Here is a 16,981-nt window from a genome sequence, read left to right as displayed (position 1 = left end):
CAGATGCTCTTGCATGAAATGTGACAAATATGCCTTGCCAGCAGATGAGAAAACATCTCTTTCCCAAGGATGGTCTAAACTCCAAAATTTGTTGTATTTGTATTATTATTATTATTATTATTATTTGTATTTTATGTATACATGTGAAAGTTGAGAGGGTGAAAACTCTTGAACATAAAATGTTATATATGTATATGAGTATATCTCCCATGCAAGAACTCATACCAAATATACCAGGGTATATGAGTAACTCAGTGTGATTAATGAAATTTTTTACCTTTTTATTTTTTTGCCTGAAGAAAATGTGATTTACTTCATGTGATGCTTATATTTACCATATTTCTCTGGCAGGCTGTTAGACTTCATATCAACTCTTGAACCCAAAAGAAGTTAGAAGCTACTGCCTATGAAAATAAGCAATCAGATAGAGAAGTCCTTCTCAGAATGAAAGACGCTGAAATCTGAACTCACTTTATTTAGATAACAGAGATCCCGTACTTCAGAAGTAGGACCTTCATGGCAGTTTACATTACTGAGATACATTTAAAGAGAGAAAAAAAAAAAGACACATTATGGCCCAAAAAATTATTATCAAACATCAGCAAGTCCTGCTCTTATGTTTCACATACATAGAATGTTTCACCTGCCATAGGCTTCTATGCCATTTTCATACTTAGCTCTTGCCCTGGCTTCTGGCCTCACTCAGAATCATTGCTTCCACCAAAATCCAAAATTATTACCTCTTTAGGACTCTAGATTTATGGCTTTTCTTGTGGTCACATCTCACTTAGTATTTCTTTCTTACCCAAATAAGTTAAGCCCTCAGCTTAAGGTCTTCGGCTTCCAGTTAAAACAATCCTCTCATTTCCTATGCACTTGAAATACCTTCGAGTAGCTTGTATGCGATGTGACATCTTTATGATCCCCTCTTTAGCCTCTTTTATTTCAAATAATTTATACTTTCCCTACCTTCCCAATCTACTACTGACCTAAGTAGAGGTTTCAAGATGCTGTAAATTCTGATTTCTTGTTGGTAGTTCTGATTTTATTTGGCACTGTGTATTCTGTCACACAACAGGACTTACCCTTTGGAGAGTGACTTCTAGAGCACATTTTTTGTTGCAAGGGAAATAGTCAATCATGTTAACAGTTCTAGAAACCTGATTAAGTATCTATGGGTAATGTCTATAGAAAAAAGATATACATCTTGAAAATTCTGTCAGTACACGTTAAGCAAGAACATCTTTAGGGTTGTAGGATCACCAACTAACTCAAAAATAATGAAGAGTGAAGGACAATAGTTTCTTCTAATTATAGGTATGCATTGTTATACATATATTGGTACAATGGAGCATATCAACATCATAATTATGATTCTTGTTAATTAACAAGAAACACTCTGTTTTCAAAGATGCTTCTACAAATCCCTTCACAGCAATCCTTTCAGACATCCTTTCAGATGATCCTCACTCTTTTAGAATGCTTTTCTTTGAAAGTAAATACTCAGCTAATTTCCTTTCTCAAAGAACCTACATTGATGAAGATGACTTTGCTCAATGACATAAGGGATTAAAAAAAAGGAGTTTGCTTCATACTAAGAGAAAGGACATTATGCTACATCACAAAGTAAAGAAAATACTCCAGAGAAGATAAATATGAGAGAAGGAGTTCCCTCTACAATGACAGAAGAATGTATATTTCCCTTATTCAATCAGAAGAAAAGATATTTTTCTTCAACAATTTTTAAAAAGAGAATTTCAAAACTTCCATGTGTTTTCCCTGTTTTTTAAACCTTTAGAACAGGAAATCAGTTCATGGTTTGGAGGTTGTTGTGGTGTACATGTCTGTTTTTTCGCCAGGATGTCTGAAGTCATGCTGAAGCCAAGTGAATGGTTTACACACATGGTTTGCTTCAAAAAGCAATTAATTATTCCCACTTTGATAAACTTGATAAATTGCATAGGTTTAGAATGAGTACATATTTTTCTAGTAAAAGTAGCAATTCTTTAATGTTCCTTTGAATGTAATCAGGAAGAGTAAAAAATGAGACAATGATGCCTTAGTGCCTACCACTCTGAAGGTGCAAGTCTTGCTGTATAAGTTTGATAGAAGACCAGGTGATACAACTCCCGTATTCATCTTGTAGTCATACACTACACCTTGTAAATGGCAATGCAATAATTGTCATTTTATGAGCATCTCTATTTCTGTGCATACTTCTTTCTTACTCACTTTCTTACTGTTCTTCCTGGCTTCTATAACTGTGTCCTTTCTCTGCTTTCTCCATCACTGGTTTTCTTCTTGTTCTCTGCAACAGCTGAATTATTGACTGTTAATTTTCCATGCCCAATATTCAGCTGGGGAGAAGAAGAAGACACCACACATGTAAAACTCAAGTACACTTGAGTCTACGAAAGTCTACAAACAGCACAGTCTAGTGCTAAGAGATATCAAGAAATTTTTACTAAATTACCTCTATTAATCTTTCTTTTCTCAGGGGAGCAGGGAAGATCACTAAAGAGAAGGACTGCGTTCAGGAGGACAAAAGACCAAGCAAAATTAATTGATTTCATTGCCAAAGCAGTGTCAGGATTTCACTCAAAGTAATTTCAGGCTTGTGATTCTGAATTGCTTTTATTTGCGCTGAGTTCAAATTGAGCTAATGATTCTCAGTCCCTTGCACAAGCAAGTATTAGCAAATAAGATGTTCAGGATGAGGTAGGAAGTATACGAGAAATCCCCTTAGGCAAGATGTCTAACTCCTTGGAGCAGAGAAAGGTCCCCTGGGATTGATGCTCATAAAACAAGCTGTCTTGGAGAACTGGAAATGACTTTGTAAGCGCAAGCTTCAGTGTCAGACCGACAGTGAGGCTGGGGAAAGCTTTACGTTCGCATGTTCTCCAGTAGCTGAAATTTTTTTATGCTTAGTACTTCAAATCCCCAAATGCTCTGCCTTATCACTCAGCTGTAAAAGGCAATTAGAAAGAAAGTTCCATACATTATTTAAAGCCTTGTAGATTTGTTATTTCCTTAAGGCCTTTCTCATTTCAAGATGTATTTCTATTAGCTGGAATTTTCTCAGTGCAGCTGTCTTGAAGATTTAGCTTAGAAATAGCAAGCATTTCATACAAATAGTAAAAGTGCCAGAACTTGATAGAGGAAAATCAGAGGATTCTTAAAAACAATATGGAGAACTGATGCTGTAAAGCACAAAGACATTTTGATTTTCAGTGACTTTATAAGTGTATGTCCACGGTTTGGGGTACCAAGGTGTATTGTCTTTAAAGGAGTGTCTTGTCAAGCAAGAGTTAATTTTCAAAACTTCCTCAGAATGTTAAGGCCAAAGACATTTATATTTTCACAACCCACATCTTTTTGCACAAAATATAATAAGCAACATCCAATTTAAACAGCAGATTTCCATAAGCATAATTGCTTTTTCCATATAAAAACCTTGTGCACCTCGAAACACAGGAACACAGGGGGGGGCTCTCGCGCATTCCCACAGCACCAAACAGTGTAGAAGGGCAGTGCCCATGCCAAATGGCAACTTGTCTGAAACAGTGTAAATAATTGCAGCTAAAGTTTGTTCTGTCCTGTCGTATTTTTCATCTAAGAGCTTGATCTGGTATGTAGGTGTTTTTTTCATTGAAAGTTTCATGATAGGATCCTCATAGGAAAGTCCTCATAGGATCTAAACTTGCCCTATATGAAAGAGCATCTTTTACTCCAAATAACAGTGACTGTAGAGGCATTTAGAAATATTACTGTCTTATGAATTTTAAAGCCAAGGTTAAACAACATACCAAAAGACTTTACCTCTATGTAAGGCAAGTGAAAGGCAATACTCGTCAGACCACTGCTGGTTACAGGTGTTAACATGCCATCTAGTTCCTTGGAAAACAAGAGGTAAGATCAGAGCCACTGTGGTCTCCTCACAGTCTCTTGAAAGGTGCAATGAGTCAAGGACTCCCTGCAGATGTGGGGAGGAATCATTCATGGAAAGGAGAGCATTCAGCATGAGTTTCTGCAGCTGCTCACCAGCTTACTGGGCTCTTCCTTCCCTCAAAAGAGTTTTACTTGCTCCATATATAGAAGAAATGCAGATGACTGTTAAGAGGGGGTGGAAGACACTGTGGAATAGTTGCTTTAGAAAGATGGATATGTTAAGTCACTTGAAATAATGCGCTTGACTCATCTCATACTTTAAATCAGTTGGAGTCTTAGAAAAAAGGAGAGATTTCATGCAGCAAAGTGAAATGGAATTAGTGACGATCAGTGTGATGACATTGAGGAGAAAGTCTAGATCATTTTACTTACTTTAGGAAAACCATTATGGGAAATCTTTATTCAGGATTAAAGGAATTCTAACCACACTTTCATTATCAAATTAGTGTCATACAATGGGAAGAGGTTGTAAACTGGGGCATATCTCTCAGTCGTGTGCCTGCATTCTGCTCTCCCTGTCAAGGATAACTTGAATGAAACAAACAGTGCTATTTTGTGGATGCCCTCCAGACCTCTACCACCATGGTATTGGTGGTCACACCAGACCATGATAGTATACCAGAGATGGTACTTTCAGTTATGCCTATGCATTCACAGAGGAGAGAATGGAATCTTTTGCCACTCAGTCCTGGAATACTATTCTCGACCTTGCCTTGGTGAGGACATTGCTGTAGGCATGGGTAGTAGAATTCTTATGGTCTTGTGAACACTAAATTCCTAAATTCCTCCAAGCACTGCTATGGAAATGAAAATGATCTTGGCAAGGGGCAAATAGGGCCACCCACTCCCTCCATAGACCAACTGAAAATCAAGAACACAAGTATTTTTGGCACAGCTGCTGACTTTCTGAAAAAGAACAGTTGATTTTTATAATTTCTAGCTTTCAGAAGTTTTATGCCTAAAGGACTGAGTTTGTTTTTTTTGTTGAAAACTGCACAGTGTTTTCAGCTGTTACCTGGTGGGACCTAAACCTAAAATGACCTTAAAAGAAATGTTTTTCCAATTTTATCTGCATGTACCTGAGCTTTTATTTGGCTTAGACATTCTGAGATACTTTTGCAGGAATGTCACTACTGGGAAACTTCATGTGCTAAATTCTAAGCAGATATAGGGGCACACAGCAGATTCCTAGCTCTTACTTCTTCTTAGTTTTCTGCGAAGAAACTTGAGTTGAACAAAATTGCTTCACCAGCATATAGGCAGAATCAGGTCCTTACAGCTTGTTAGATTTTTTCACCTGAAAAGATTTTCAGTAAAAAATAGGGACATTATTGGTGAAAATGTTAGTAACTATAATCTACATTATGAACTGCCATTGAAATGATTGCTTATTAGTGTTTGCTGGTGTCTATCTAGTTAGCTAGAGAAAATAAAGTCACTTCCAGATTTTTTCTACATATTTATCATTCTCATGATGGAAAATATTGGGGGGTGGGGGAGGCGCTCAATGGTAACAAGGAGTAAAGAAACTTTTCTAAAGCTACTTGTTTAGAAAAAAAAGCCTGTATCTTTCTGTTTCAAATTTTAATAGCTCTAATTCTTATGTATCCATGAAAGGAAAAGAGGAATTGTTCCACCAACTCGTTGCCCAAAGCAGAAAAGCTTACCCATATGTCTTTCTTCCTCTCAGCTTTTAGACATTTTTCATCACATTTTGCCCATTTACATTCATTCTCTACTCGTTCTGTAGCTCAGTGCCATTTGCAGCACACCTGCAAGCGCTCTTTTTCACTGGTGTCCTCTGGCTGCCACTGCACCGCGATGACCGCTGATGCAGCATGCTGGCAGGAGTCTGCCCAGAGCCCTTGCCAAGTTTTACCCCTCTCCCCTCTGGTATAAAAATGAGTGCAAAATAAACTCAGTAGAAAATTGCATTCAGGCTTACAGTGTGGAGTTTTTATGGACCAATCAAACACAATGCCCTGCATTTCAGTTTTCTTTCAGTCACAGGTAAAACACTGTCACATTTTCAGTTTACTATATGTATATATATATATATGTATGTATGTATGTATGTATGTATGTATATATAAAGAGCTAGATACAGTTAATGAAAGTCATAGGAGCAATTCAACTGTGTTGTTAGGCTCAGAGCATGAAAGATCATATATCACTGTAACCTACCTAACCTTCCCTGTACTAAATGACAAACTGCTGGAAATAGCCTTTGGGTCAGGTCTCACATTCACTAAAATACTCGTCCTTCAGCTGAGGACTCTGCTGAACTCATATATCATTCCGCATCTTAAATCACAGAGACTTACATAAATGCTAAATACTAATTAAGATTTAAAAAATTAGCAAAAGATAAAGTCCATGGAGGAGGTTATATCAAGGCCTAATCATGTTTAGAATTTATCTTTTTAGGTGACCTTAGGAAGATATAAGACTGCAATTTTTTAGAGTTTATGACGATGCTACCATACTTTATTTTTCAGCTCAGATCACCTTTACTGCCCGTTCTGACTACAGTTCATGCTCATCCAGAAATGAATTTAGAGTTGTACACTTCAAGAAACTGCTTGTGGTAATGTGGCTGAGTTCATGGGGGCTTAGCATGTGCAGAGAAGCTTTGCAAGTTTTAAGTAGTTTGATTAATGGATCTCAACAAGCAGTTCTTCACGGGTTTTATTTCACACACACAGGGCATCATTTCTGGGGAAAATGCTAGTTTGCGAAACACTTTAAAGCACTGATATAAAAATGCATATTGGAATAAAGCTGGAGCTATCAGTGGTGCCTTCTGTGTTTAGGTGCACAAAGAAGCTGGTATTTATTACTCAAGCACTGCTCCACACATGCTAAATGCCTTCTGAGCAGTGCTTCTGCCCTGAGGAACAAATATGCTGGAGAGAGACAAAGTCAGCAGGCAGTGAAAAAGGGAATATGAGAGACAATTTATGCATCAAATCAGTCAATTCCCTGCAAGTGGCATGGTAGAAGTACTGTTTTTGTACGTGGCAAGGCAGGAGTGTAGCAGATCTGCTCAGGGAGTTGAACAGTAAACATGGAGCTTTTTAGGTGATAGAGAAGCTGACAAATAGACTACTTTGATGTGAATGGAGTCGCATCAGGATTTTCAAGACTGAATAATATGGTTTTGTGTGGGGCACAAGGTATAAGTAATGGAAAAGAGAGGGAGAGCACAGTACTGAGTCATGTTTTGAGATAAGATGTGAGTTTCTAGCAAGAGAGGCAGGCCCTAGTTTGAGCACCACTTCAGAGGGGGCAAAAGCAAGAGAGAGGTGATGAGGAAGGGGAAAAGGAAATATAGTGCAGTGTGTCAGAAGGAGCTGCATACACAAAAGAGCACTTTTCTGCATTTCAAAATGTACCATTAGAATGGTGAATATATTTAAAAATAACAACATTAACAAGTTTGCTTCTGCACTCTCCTCACTCCTAGAAATCAAACACAGAGGGTGGCATGGCAGTATCTCAATTAAATGCCTGCCCTATCCCCTTCTGTACCTAGGCTGCTGGAAGCTCCTTGTTATTGCCAGCCTTGGAGGCTAATTCAGCGTCTCTTGATGCTGAGATGCAATCCCCTCTTGCCCACTGAGCTAATGCCTGTGCAGTCCTGTCATAGGCTGCAGTGGTTTGGTTGTCTCCAGGATACTATTGCCAGCCAGTGGCACATAAGGAAAGTCCAAACTGCTTTGAATTGCATCCCAGACATGATCAATGCAGGAGAACTGTGCATAAAACTTCTAAGAGAGTGGAGTGGAAGGCCCTGTTTGCCCCTTGCCAAGGGGCCATTTTCATTTCCATAGCAGAACTCCCATAAACTGCAGAGCAATATCATACCAGGCAAGGAAGGGAAAGAGTAATGGATAATTTTTGCTTCTATTGTTTAAAAAGTCATAACGAATGTGCAGTTTTAAATATCCCACTTGACATGAACTCAGGCAGAAATGTGATTTCTGTGTGTTTGATATGTCTTCTGATTAGCCTTTGTTGGAATTATCTGTACTGAGGAATAATTATCTATACACATTTCCTTGTATTAGCACTGTAACATAATCACATCTCTATAGCTTTCTGTCTGACTTTTTTAATTGGTTCTCTAATAGCATCAGTGTAAAAACAGTAACCTGAAGTGATTAGTCATTCATTATTTTCCCTGTCTCAGAGTCAAAGAAAAGAGATGAGCTAATCAAATCCAAACCACTACCCTGTTTTTTCCAGGAGTACCTAAAAGTGACAGAACTTGCTTTTACAGAACAGTTCTTTCCCCAAATGTCTGCACAAAATTTAATGTGAAACTCCATTATATCTTCCTTGGAACTACTGTGGGTTTATTTACATCAGAGGGAGAATTCATGTAAATTTTTCTAATTCAAAGTGTAATTCAACTAAAAGGAGAAATGTATTCCTTTTTTGTATTACTGACAGGAATTGTTTTTCACTAGATTAACAAATGTTAAAAGGGAGAATACGATAGTAGTCAAACAATAAAAATGAAAACAACACAGAACACTTTTATAATGTGCAGTTAACTACCCAGAGTGAAAGAATGCAGTAGTGTCTCATGAAGTTAAAAGTGTTACGGCTAAACAGATTGCTGTGAAAAAGGATACAATATGTAACTTTTATCATAGGATCATAGAATATTTGGAGTTAGAAGGGACACATCACTGGCTCCACATGGGATGATATATTTCATGTTGTGAACTTCATGTGCAATTTGTTAAACGTGTATAATGTGCAATCATATGCTGTGCAAAAAAAAAAAAGGCATTTTGAGTATATTATATACAATTATGATAGTATTTTTATTATAACTAATATGTGTGTCATTTAGAGGTATTATACGAAACATTATTTTAAGATACAGGTAACTTCTGTTAATACTATTGAAACTAATATTATCGAAAGTGCGATGTCATTATTTTAATTTTGATATCACCATTTAATTATTGCAATTGCTATTATTTAAAGTATGATGTCATTATTTAATTTACTAGTGCAGATGTAGCCAGTGCACTAGGTACAGGAGGTCTCTTTAAGTCAATCATTTTAGAGAAAGTCCCTAACCTGAATAGTTTGAATGTAATTAGATGAGATGAAGAAAGGGAATATTGTAGGACATGGTGCTGAGGAACAAATATGCTTAGTCACTTCTCCAATCAGCTGGTAATCATTAGGCAAAGTGGAAACAGGACTTGAATGTCTTGAGCCTTAATGAAGTATCTTAAATGCAATGTCCATCCTTCCCTGCTAATGCCCATCATATTCTGCTATTCCTTTTTTTTAAATCTTATTGTACATGGTGTTGTAGTTTCTTTTTTGAGACAGAGTATATAGTGCATAAAAGATAATATTGGTGCCAGAGGATAAAACATCCATTAACAAGTTGATGATGTCAGATGTTATTACCAATTTATTTATCTAAAACTGCAGATCTGACATCAAAAGACTAAAAAGGAACTTACATTTGCCTGAATTATCTCCTAAAGACATAACCACTAAGCCACAGACATCAAGCTGAAACTGTTGCTCAGCATCTCCATGGCCCCAGAGCTCTACAGATTTTTCTTTCATGGGAGCCCTGCCAATGGGCAGCTCCATCTCCCACACCTCGTTGTCCTCTGGGATGCTGGGTACTGAAAAGATACCCTCTGATGCCAGAACTGAGGAACAGGATTCTCCTTTACCCAAACCCTCCAAGCCTTTCAGTCACAGCCCATTGAAGAGCTGCCTTCTGACACAGAATTTACTTGGATTCAGAGAGGTAAATCACAGCCCCAGAAAATCATAATGTTGCTAAAAGCTATTGAAAAAACAATGGCTCTAAGCCTTGCAGTTTTTCTCTTTTGGAGAGCACTTCCATAACGTTTACAAACTGTTCTCCATGGCTGTTAGAACATGTGAATAGGCTGCTGATAATTTGAGTGGGATTCTTCTATTTCTCCTGTTTAATCACATGTATCTAGGAAATGAGGCTTCAGAGAAAAAAAAAAAAAAAAAAAAAAAAAGTTAAATTCATTAAATATTATCAAATGTACCATAATAAGTTTTAAATGCACAGGAGAAAGAAAAAACAGTCCTTACTGAGGACACAAGAAACATTATCCTTGTAAGAGCAGCAGGTGTGGTTCAAATGGAAATGTCACCTTTAATTCAGCTTCAAGAATATCTCATTCTTACTGCAGAATTTGTAGAAGACATTACTTCCCAGCTATGTCTTATCCAAATGCCATTAATCTGTTTTATCCAAATGGTTAAAATGCTAACAGTTCTTAACAGGGTTTCCATGTCCTGTTATTAAAACATCGTCCTTTTCTCCCTTGTCTGAACACCTTTTTTTCATTCCAGCTGGCAACATTTGGCATTTTTTAAAGCTACAGACTACCACATGCAAATTACTCACTGTGATTTAGGTGTCCAATTAGTGTAAGCACATCATGTCAGGAAGTACAAGGGAAAATAATTACAAAGGGACAGCAGAAAAAAGGTGGACAGTAAGTGGGAACCTGAAGACTGAAAAGAGAAGCAGAATATCTGTATTAGAAATCAACACTCTACTACATTATTTTCTGATAAGATATACATATTTCTTAAGACATACCAATTTAAATGACATAAGAGATAAAGAAAAAAATATCACACGTTGAAACTTTGAAGAGCACTTCAGCAGAGCTATTCACTTTAAATATAGGAGACCTTTTATTGTGTACCCAAGTACAGCTACCAGCAAAAAATGTTGTTGACTACCAAATTAAGTGATATCACTGCAGTGGATCTTGTAATGACGTAAGGATGAAGTGTTTTTAGAATTCAATAGATACAGATATGATTTTTCAAGGCAGGTATTTTTAAATATATACAGATCTTTATAGAGAACCATAGAATCATTAAGGTTGGAAAAGACCTCTAAGATCATCTAGTCCAACTGTCCACCTACCACCAATATTGCTCATTAAACTGTGTCCCTTAGTACTACGTCTACGTGCATATATACATACGTAAATGTAGTCCTTTGAGACTTTCCTACTTTTCACAGAGGAAAAACTCTAGGAATTTGCACCGTTACAATCTCATCATCTCATCACCCTAATCTCATCCTTTCACCACAAACAAGTTTTTCACAATTTTTTGCTAGAAAACAGCTGTCTTCTGAAAACTACAATCTGTGGACTACATTCTGCGCTCATACATGTGATTTTTTCTATTCCAGTTGCCTTGAAGGTGGGCTCCAAAGAAAGCACTGCAGGAGTAGTTGCTGAGTTGTTAACTGTAGTGGGACTGGTAGGCATCTGTAATCACTGAGAGAGACAGGACCTTAATAACATATGGAGAAGGTTGTAACAAACTGGATATCTGAATTATCTACAGTACATTTCCAAAATCTGCTTCCAGCTGCAATTTCAGGGGATGGGGGAAACAGAAATGGAAAACACTATTGTAAAGAAACAGCATGGTAATTCTGTTCGGAGTTGTTTTCCTTGCAGGAAGCAAAAAGACGCAGTATCCTTGTGCACCAAGGGATCAGCTAGGTATTAAAGCATAGCCTCCAGGGTGTTGCCAGTGGAGCTCCGTCTACTGGCCTCAAGTGTACATGCTCTGCTCTCCATAAATTTGTAGAGAGCAGTGATACTGCTGTAACAGCGCCAGCAACACGGTGGATCTGCAGCTCTTGTGGTCCTGTGTGGCAGTGCAAGCTGCCTTCATTTAGCAGCTTCTGCAGCATTTTACCCTCACAACCCCACGTACCCTACTCTGTTCTCACACACCTGCTAGTTTGCTAAATTCATGATAATTAGATCATTCTGCATGGTTTAATACCAGTATGAAAGGGATGGTGCCTCATTTAAGTATCCCTACTATATCTTGTTATGTTAATACAACTCTATGAATAGCTAATCCTAATACAAAATAAATAAATAAATAAATAAATAAATAAATAAATAAATAAATAAATAAATAAATAAATAAATAAATTCCTTCTTCAGAAAAAAAAAAAAAAAAAAAAAAGGGGGGGGGGGGAAGGGGGAGTAAATCTCTGTCCAGAGCTATTCAAAACTAGATTGGGCACTTCATTAAGATTTAAGAGAAAGCCTACGTGTGAAAAATATAAGGAAGGGAACATGCCATTTCAGTCCTTTCAGAGTTCAATAATTGAGCTCAAAATAATTCCCTGACTTTCACAACCTTATTTCCTATAAAAGCATGTTTGAAGATCCTCAACATGTTTGTTTCTAGATTTGGTAAACAGAAAATAATTTTTATTTCATGGAACAGTGATACTGGTAAAGCATAGCCGTATTTCTTCCAAAAGATCTGTTTCATGTATGTTTATGCTTATTGGATGCATACAAATACTGGATGCCTATTCCCCAAGACAATATCTGTGTAAAAGTTCGTAGTAGGTAATAAAATATAAATCTTTCACTAAATCAGTGCCAAAAGATGATAGTACTGTACTTGATAGTTGTAGTATAATTCCTTCAGGCAAGGTCAAAATGTGGATGGAAAGTCCAGTTCCTTTTCTCTGTCTCATCTGCCTCAGCCTGCATATTATCTGATTTCATTAAAGATCCAAGATCTCAGTGGAGGACTTGAACTGACTGCTGGAAGTTTTTACTCATTGGGAGATAGTCAGCATCATATGATCATGGGAATGCTTATCTCCATTATAAGGGCCTTCCTATCTCAGAATAGTCTTTTTCTTCCCTACCCTTCCCCTGGGACTTGTTTACCCCTAGTATTCACCCTCCAATACCAGCTTTTATTGGGAGAAAAAAGAAAGCTTTTGTCTGAGGAAAAAAATTTTTTTTGCAGCATCCCAGCCCAACAAGGAAGCCTTGGGGACAAATCTAAAATCAAAAGGAGCAGGCAAGAACCAGTAGGAGCAGCAGAGTATGGAGCAGAGCAGTTCTGCACACACAAGTACCATGGGCTGCACCGATAGCACTAAGAGTGCCAGGTTACAAGCTCAAACACTGTTCTGTGGCTGTTCACTAGTTGCTCTTCTGCTCTTTGGCACCTGCTTGGGGCATATGCCAACTAGTCCTCTCTAAGCTATTCAGGCTGTTCCCAACAAGGAAAATGTATAAGTTCACCCTTATTTAAAGGAACTCATATTTATTTATATGAGTGCAAATTTCTTCCAAGGCCACAGATTATGTTCTCAAATGTAATGATGGATATGACAATGGTAAGGATTCTTTGTGATTTTAACATCTTTTGGTACCACATATAAAATATAGTTAGGTCTGCTAGAATGTACAATACCTGCCCGTAGCCTGAAGAAGTTGTGTATCCGACCACGTGTGGTTCTGTGGGCAACTTTTATGGAAATTTGTGGAAAAAATGCTCACATAGGAAAAGTAAGCATACACACTTTACACTGTACAGCCCAACTCTCTAACCTGGTGTCTCTAGGAGGATATTTAAAATGCTTTTGTTGATTATAAAGATGTAATATTCTGCTCACAAATTCATAGAACTGCTTGTGGTAGGAACTGCTGTCCTAATCTCTCACTCCTGAGAAGCATAAGGGAAAGAAAGGCATTGTTATTAGTGCCTGGACTCTGTAGAGTTGTTATTACATTTTTGTCACTACTCTACAGAGAGCTGTTTTTAATTGCTCTGAACCAATCCAGAATTCAGTTAACTGTGTGTCTTTTAAAGACACTTAATGCATAAAAGTAGGTTAAAATATTACCTTAATACATTTCCCTTATGCATGGGTAGGCATGTCTGCTATCTTTATTTTGTTTTGTAACTTTTATTTGGGCTAAAGTGATTTAGTTATCTTAGCAAGGACAGAAAATGAAACATCCGTCTATACCTTTGCATTTACTTATCTGTTTCCGTGCGTACTGATAACACTCATGTAGACCAGCCTCCTGTCATGATTCCAGCGTTATTAAAATAGATAAATAGCCATTTGTTGGATTTTTGAAGGCAAATCTCTCCTGTCTGCCTTTCTATGCACAAGGAAGCAACATCTCAAAGGAAGATCATATTGCTGAAAGGTCAGAAAGGGATGTGTTGCTGATGAGCAGCCCTGCTGCTGGGCTGCTGTGAGCACACAGACCTTGATGAGCAGCAAAACATGGCAGATTCTTTCCTGCTACAGAAGTCTGTATGTCACACATAGCAGGTCACTAGCTGGTACATGGGGCCAACAAAACAGGGGAGGGGTTGTGCCTGTACTGCGAACAGGTGATGTGCCAGCCTCTGCAGAGAGGACCTGTGGTAGACACTTGACTCTCAGGACGATATAACAGTCAAAGATTGCCTACAACTCAAATCCTCCACAAAGCCTTCTCTCTCTTCATCTTTCCAGTGCGTAACTGTCTATCCTAACTACCACCCAAGACTTCACACAAAATGAACCTATTTCTGATGCTGATAAGAAGTAATTAGTCAAATGCAAATTTTTCGATATCAAGAATTCTTTAATAATAGTAAATAAAGGAAAAAGAAGATGCATTTCAAATTTTTCCTCTGTCTGTGTATTTACTGTCTTTGGACTGTGAGGTCTGAGGATTGGATTTGTTGCATTTTTAAGCTTTAGACAAAACTAAATCAGCATCATCAACAAGACTTTCCTTTGCATGCCCTCAGAGGACAGACCTCAGGTCTGGAAGTGGTTTCCATTCCGTCTACATTCACCTCTGTACTGGGATAAGACTAGTTGAAATAGAACGATTTTCTCCAGTTGAATTTCAGTGTTAATGAAGACAACACCTGATCTGATTAATAACCAGCGTGCTGCAAGCTGCAACTGACTCAGGAATAAATGATTAGCCAGTGGAACGTGCTGTCAAAAGAAATGATGGAGAACATGAACTGATTAAGTACTTTTTATGTAAGAATTTTAAAACATGCAAACATGAAAGTGTCATGTACTGAGCATAACTCAATCACTAATTGAGAGGATTAGGAACTAACTTTCCTATCAGGAATATTCTTCTAATATTGCCCTAAGTTGTTTCTTGTTCATTTTACACCAGAAGAGAGAAGGACTAGAAATAAGCAACTCAGCAGGCTTTGGGCTCCCTTGGAAACTCCTAGGAATACCTTGATGCAGACTCCCTCACTATTATGGGAAATAGCAGTCCTGGAAACAAGGGTCTGACTGCCTACTTGGAGGTAGCACAGCAAGTGCTGAGGCAGGTTCATCCTTGTGAAGGGGCAGCAGCAGCAGAATGTACTTTAGGCAGATTTTACAGTCTTTAATCTTTCATTTTGGGAACTGTGATTTGAAAGGGCAGCCTACATTGAGTGCTGTACTGGAAATTGACCTAAGTGCTGCCTTGAGCCTGACAGCAGAGTATTTTTTGTGCAGTGGTTTCTATTGAATGGCAACTCATTCCAAGAGTTATGCCACAAAAAAATCACCTGTTTTTAAGAACAATTATAAGGCATAAAAAGTGTAATATTTGAAACCTCAAAATAAATCCTGGAATCATAACCTCAAGAAAGAATTTTCTTTTGCAGATTGTGTGCCAGGATTTTTCTGAATGATTATCACAGATGGTGAAAGATTCCCATGGCCTTATCCTCATGTTCTTATTCATTCCAAATGGAGTCCTCTGTGAAATTACCAGTCTGACTGCATATGTTTGAACTCTGACTGTCCACTTAAACGTATGTTGCATTTCAAAGATGTGGTCTCCAAGAGAGAGTGCTAGGCACGGTTTCAAGAGACTTGGAACAATTTATCTTCACCCCAAGGCCACTAAAATTCTGCCTAGTGTTATCTGTACTACACTATACCTCTGAACTAGGACAGAGTTGAAATAATCCATTACACTGAACTTAATTCAATATTGCTGTGAACTTTAAGACAACACTGGTCTCTCCCTGTCCTCCATACCCAAGTATCCAGCTCTGTGTGCCCATTACCTCTCTCCACTTTACCCTGTGATATTGCAGCTGCAGTTAATGGTATCTGCTCACTGATCCAGTGGGAAATGATGTGTGGCTCTACAATCTCCTGGCCATTGATCTGATGAGCAAAATAAAAAATGCTTCAGCTCCCTCTTCTTTCCACTTACTTCTCTGTAAATTGGGGAAATCATAGCGGTGAGGCTGCAGCAATTATCTTCTGCCCCAGGGAAAGATCTACATTGCTATTCTATTTCTCAGTAATAAGGGAAGGCCCATTTAACTGACAAATGTAAAATTACTCAGGTGATCTTGTATTTTAGATTTTCTCCTACCAACAGATATAATACTCGTTTCTTATTTTGTATGATAGGTATTCAGGAAGAATTTTAAAAGTACAAGGTGTATAAAAGAAATCAGAAGAGCTGAGAGTGTTATAATAATGGGTATGAAATTTTATATCTGTTATGAATTCAGAATAAAGATGATTCTCACATTTTTTGTCTAAGTAGGTAGAAGGGGGAGAATTTCAGAAAGGGGTGTGTGTGTGCTGAGCAGACCCATTGCAACCTTCACTGTGTGTCCACATTTTGCTACCCGATAGGGTAGAGCTGGCTGCTGAGCAGTTCTTGGCTCACACTCTCCCACTGCTTTTGCTCTGTGCTGTATTGTGCGTTGTCTGCACTTGTAGCTGTTGTATGACAGCCAATCCCTCCAAAAAGGGGTATTTTACCTCAGCCTCTGTTGGTGGAGCAGTGCAAAACAGCTGGAGTGTGCTTATGGACTTGACATTTAATGGACTTTTTGGTGAGTAGTGGTACAAGTCGTATGTGTTTTGTACTAGTACATGGTGTACAAGTTGTGTTGAAACAGATCCGCTCCACAGGAAATATGACTTTATGCTTTTTAATTAAGCAATTAATTTGAGTTCTTCCTACTATTTTGTAAATGTCAAGGGACAAAGTTGAGAAAAAGTGCATGTTGCATTTAAATTAGGAATTGAGGTCTAAAGTACTGTGCAAAACCGATGACATGCAAAATCGATTTCCATATTAAAATCTGGATATATTTTAATTTTACCATTATTTTTACTTGTTTTTCTTCCCTGATTTGATACAATAAGTTTTTA

General features: G+C 37.8%; 1 protein-coding gene across 3 annotated transcripts in view; it reads left to right on the top strand.

The window, feature by feature from the left end:
- Positions 1 to 16,981, top strand: part of HS3ST5 (heparan sulfate-glucosamine 3-sulfotransferase 5) — an 89,014-nt gene that overhangs the window by 43,471 nt on the left and 28,562 nt on the right. For 2 of the 3 annotated variants that reach the window (XR_006181420.1, XM_042885586.1), the window contains exon 1: positions 16,457 to 16,659. The exons of the other annotated variant lie outside the window; for it this stretch is intronic. The gene's annotated coding sequence lies outside the window, so the exon portion shown is untranslated. Of the gene's footprint in view, positions 1 to 16,456; positions 16,660 to 16,981 lie in introns of those variants that run through there. 3 annotated transcript variants of the gene reach the window in all.

This window comes from Lagopus leucura, unplaced genomic scaffold (assembly GCF_019238085.1).
Source record: "Lagopus leucura isolate 7727_CA_CO unplaced genomic scaffold, USGS_WTPT01 Super-Scaffold_73, whole genome shotgun sequence".
NCBI classification, from domain to species: Eukaryota; Metazoa; Chordata; class Aves; order Galliformes; family Phasianidae; genus Lagopus; species Lagopus leucura.
Note: the sequence above shows the minus strand (reverse complement) of the source record. Positions and strands in the feature narration are given on the sequence as shown.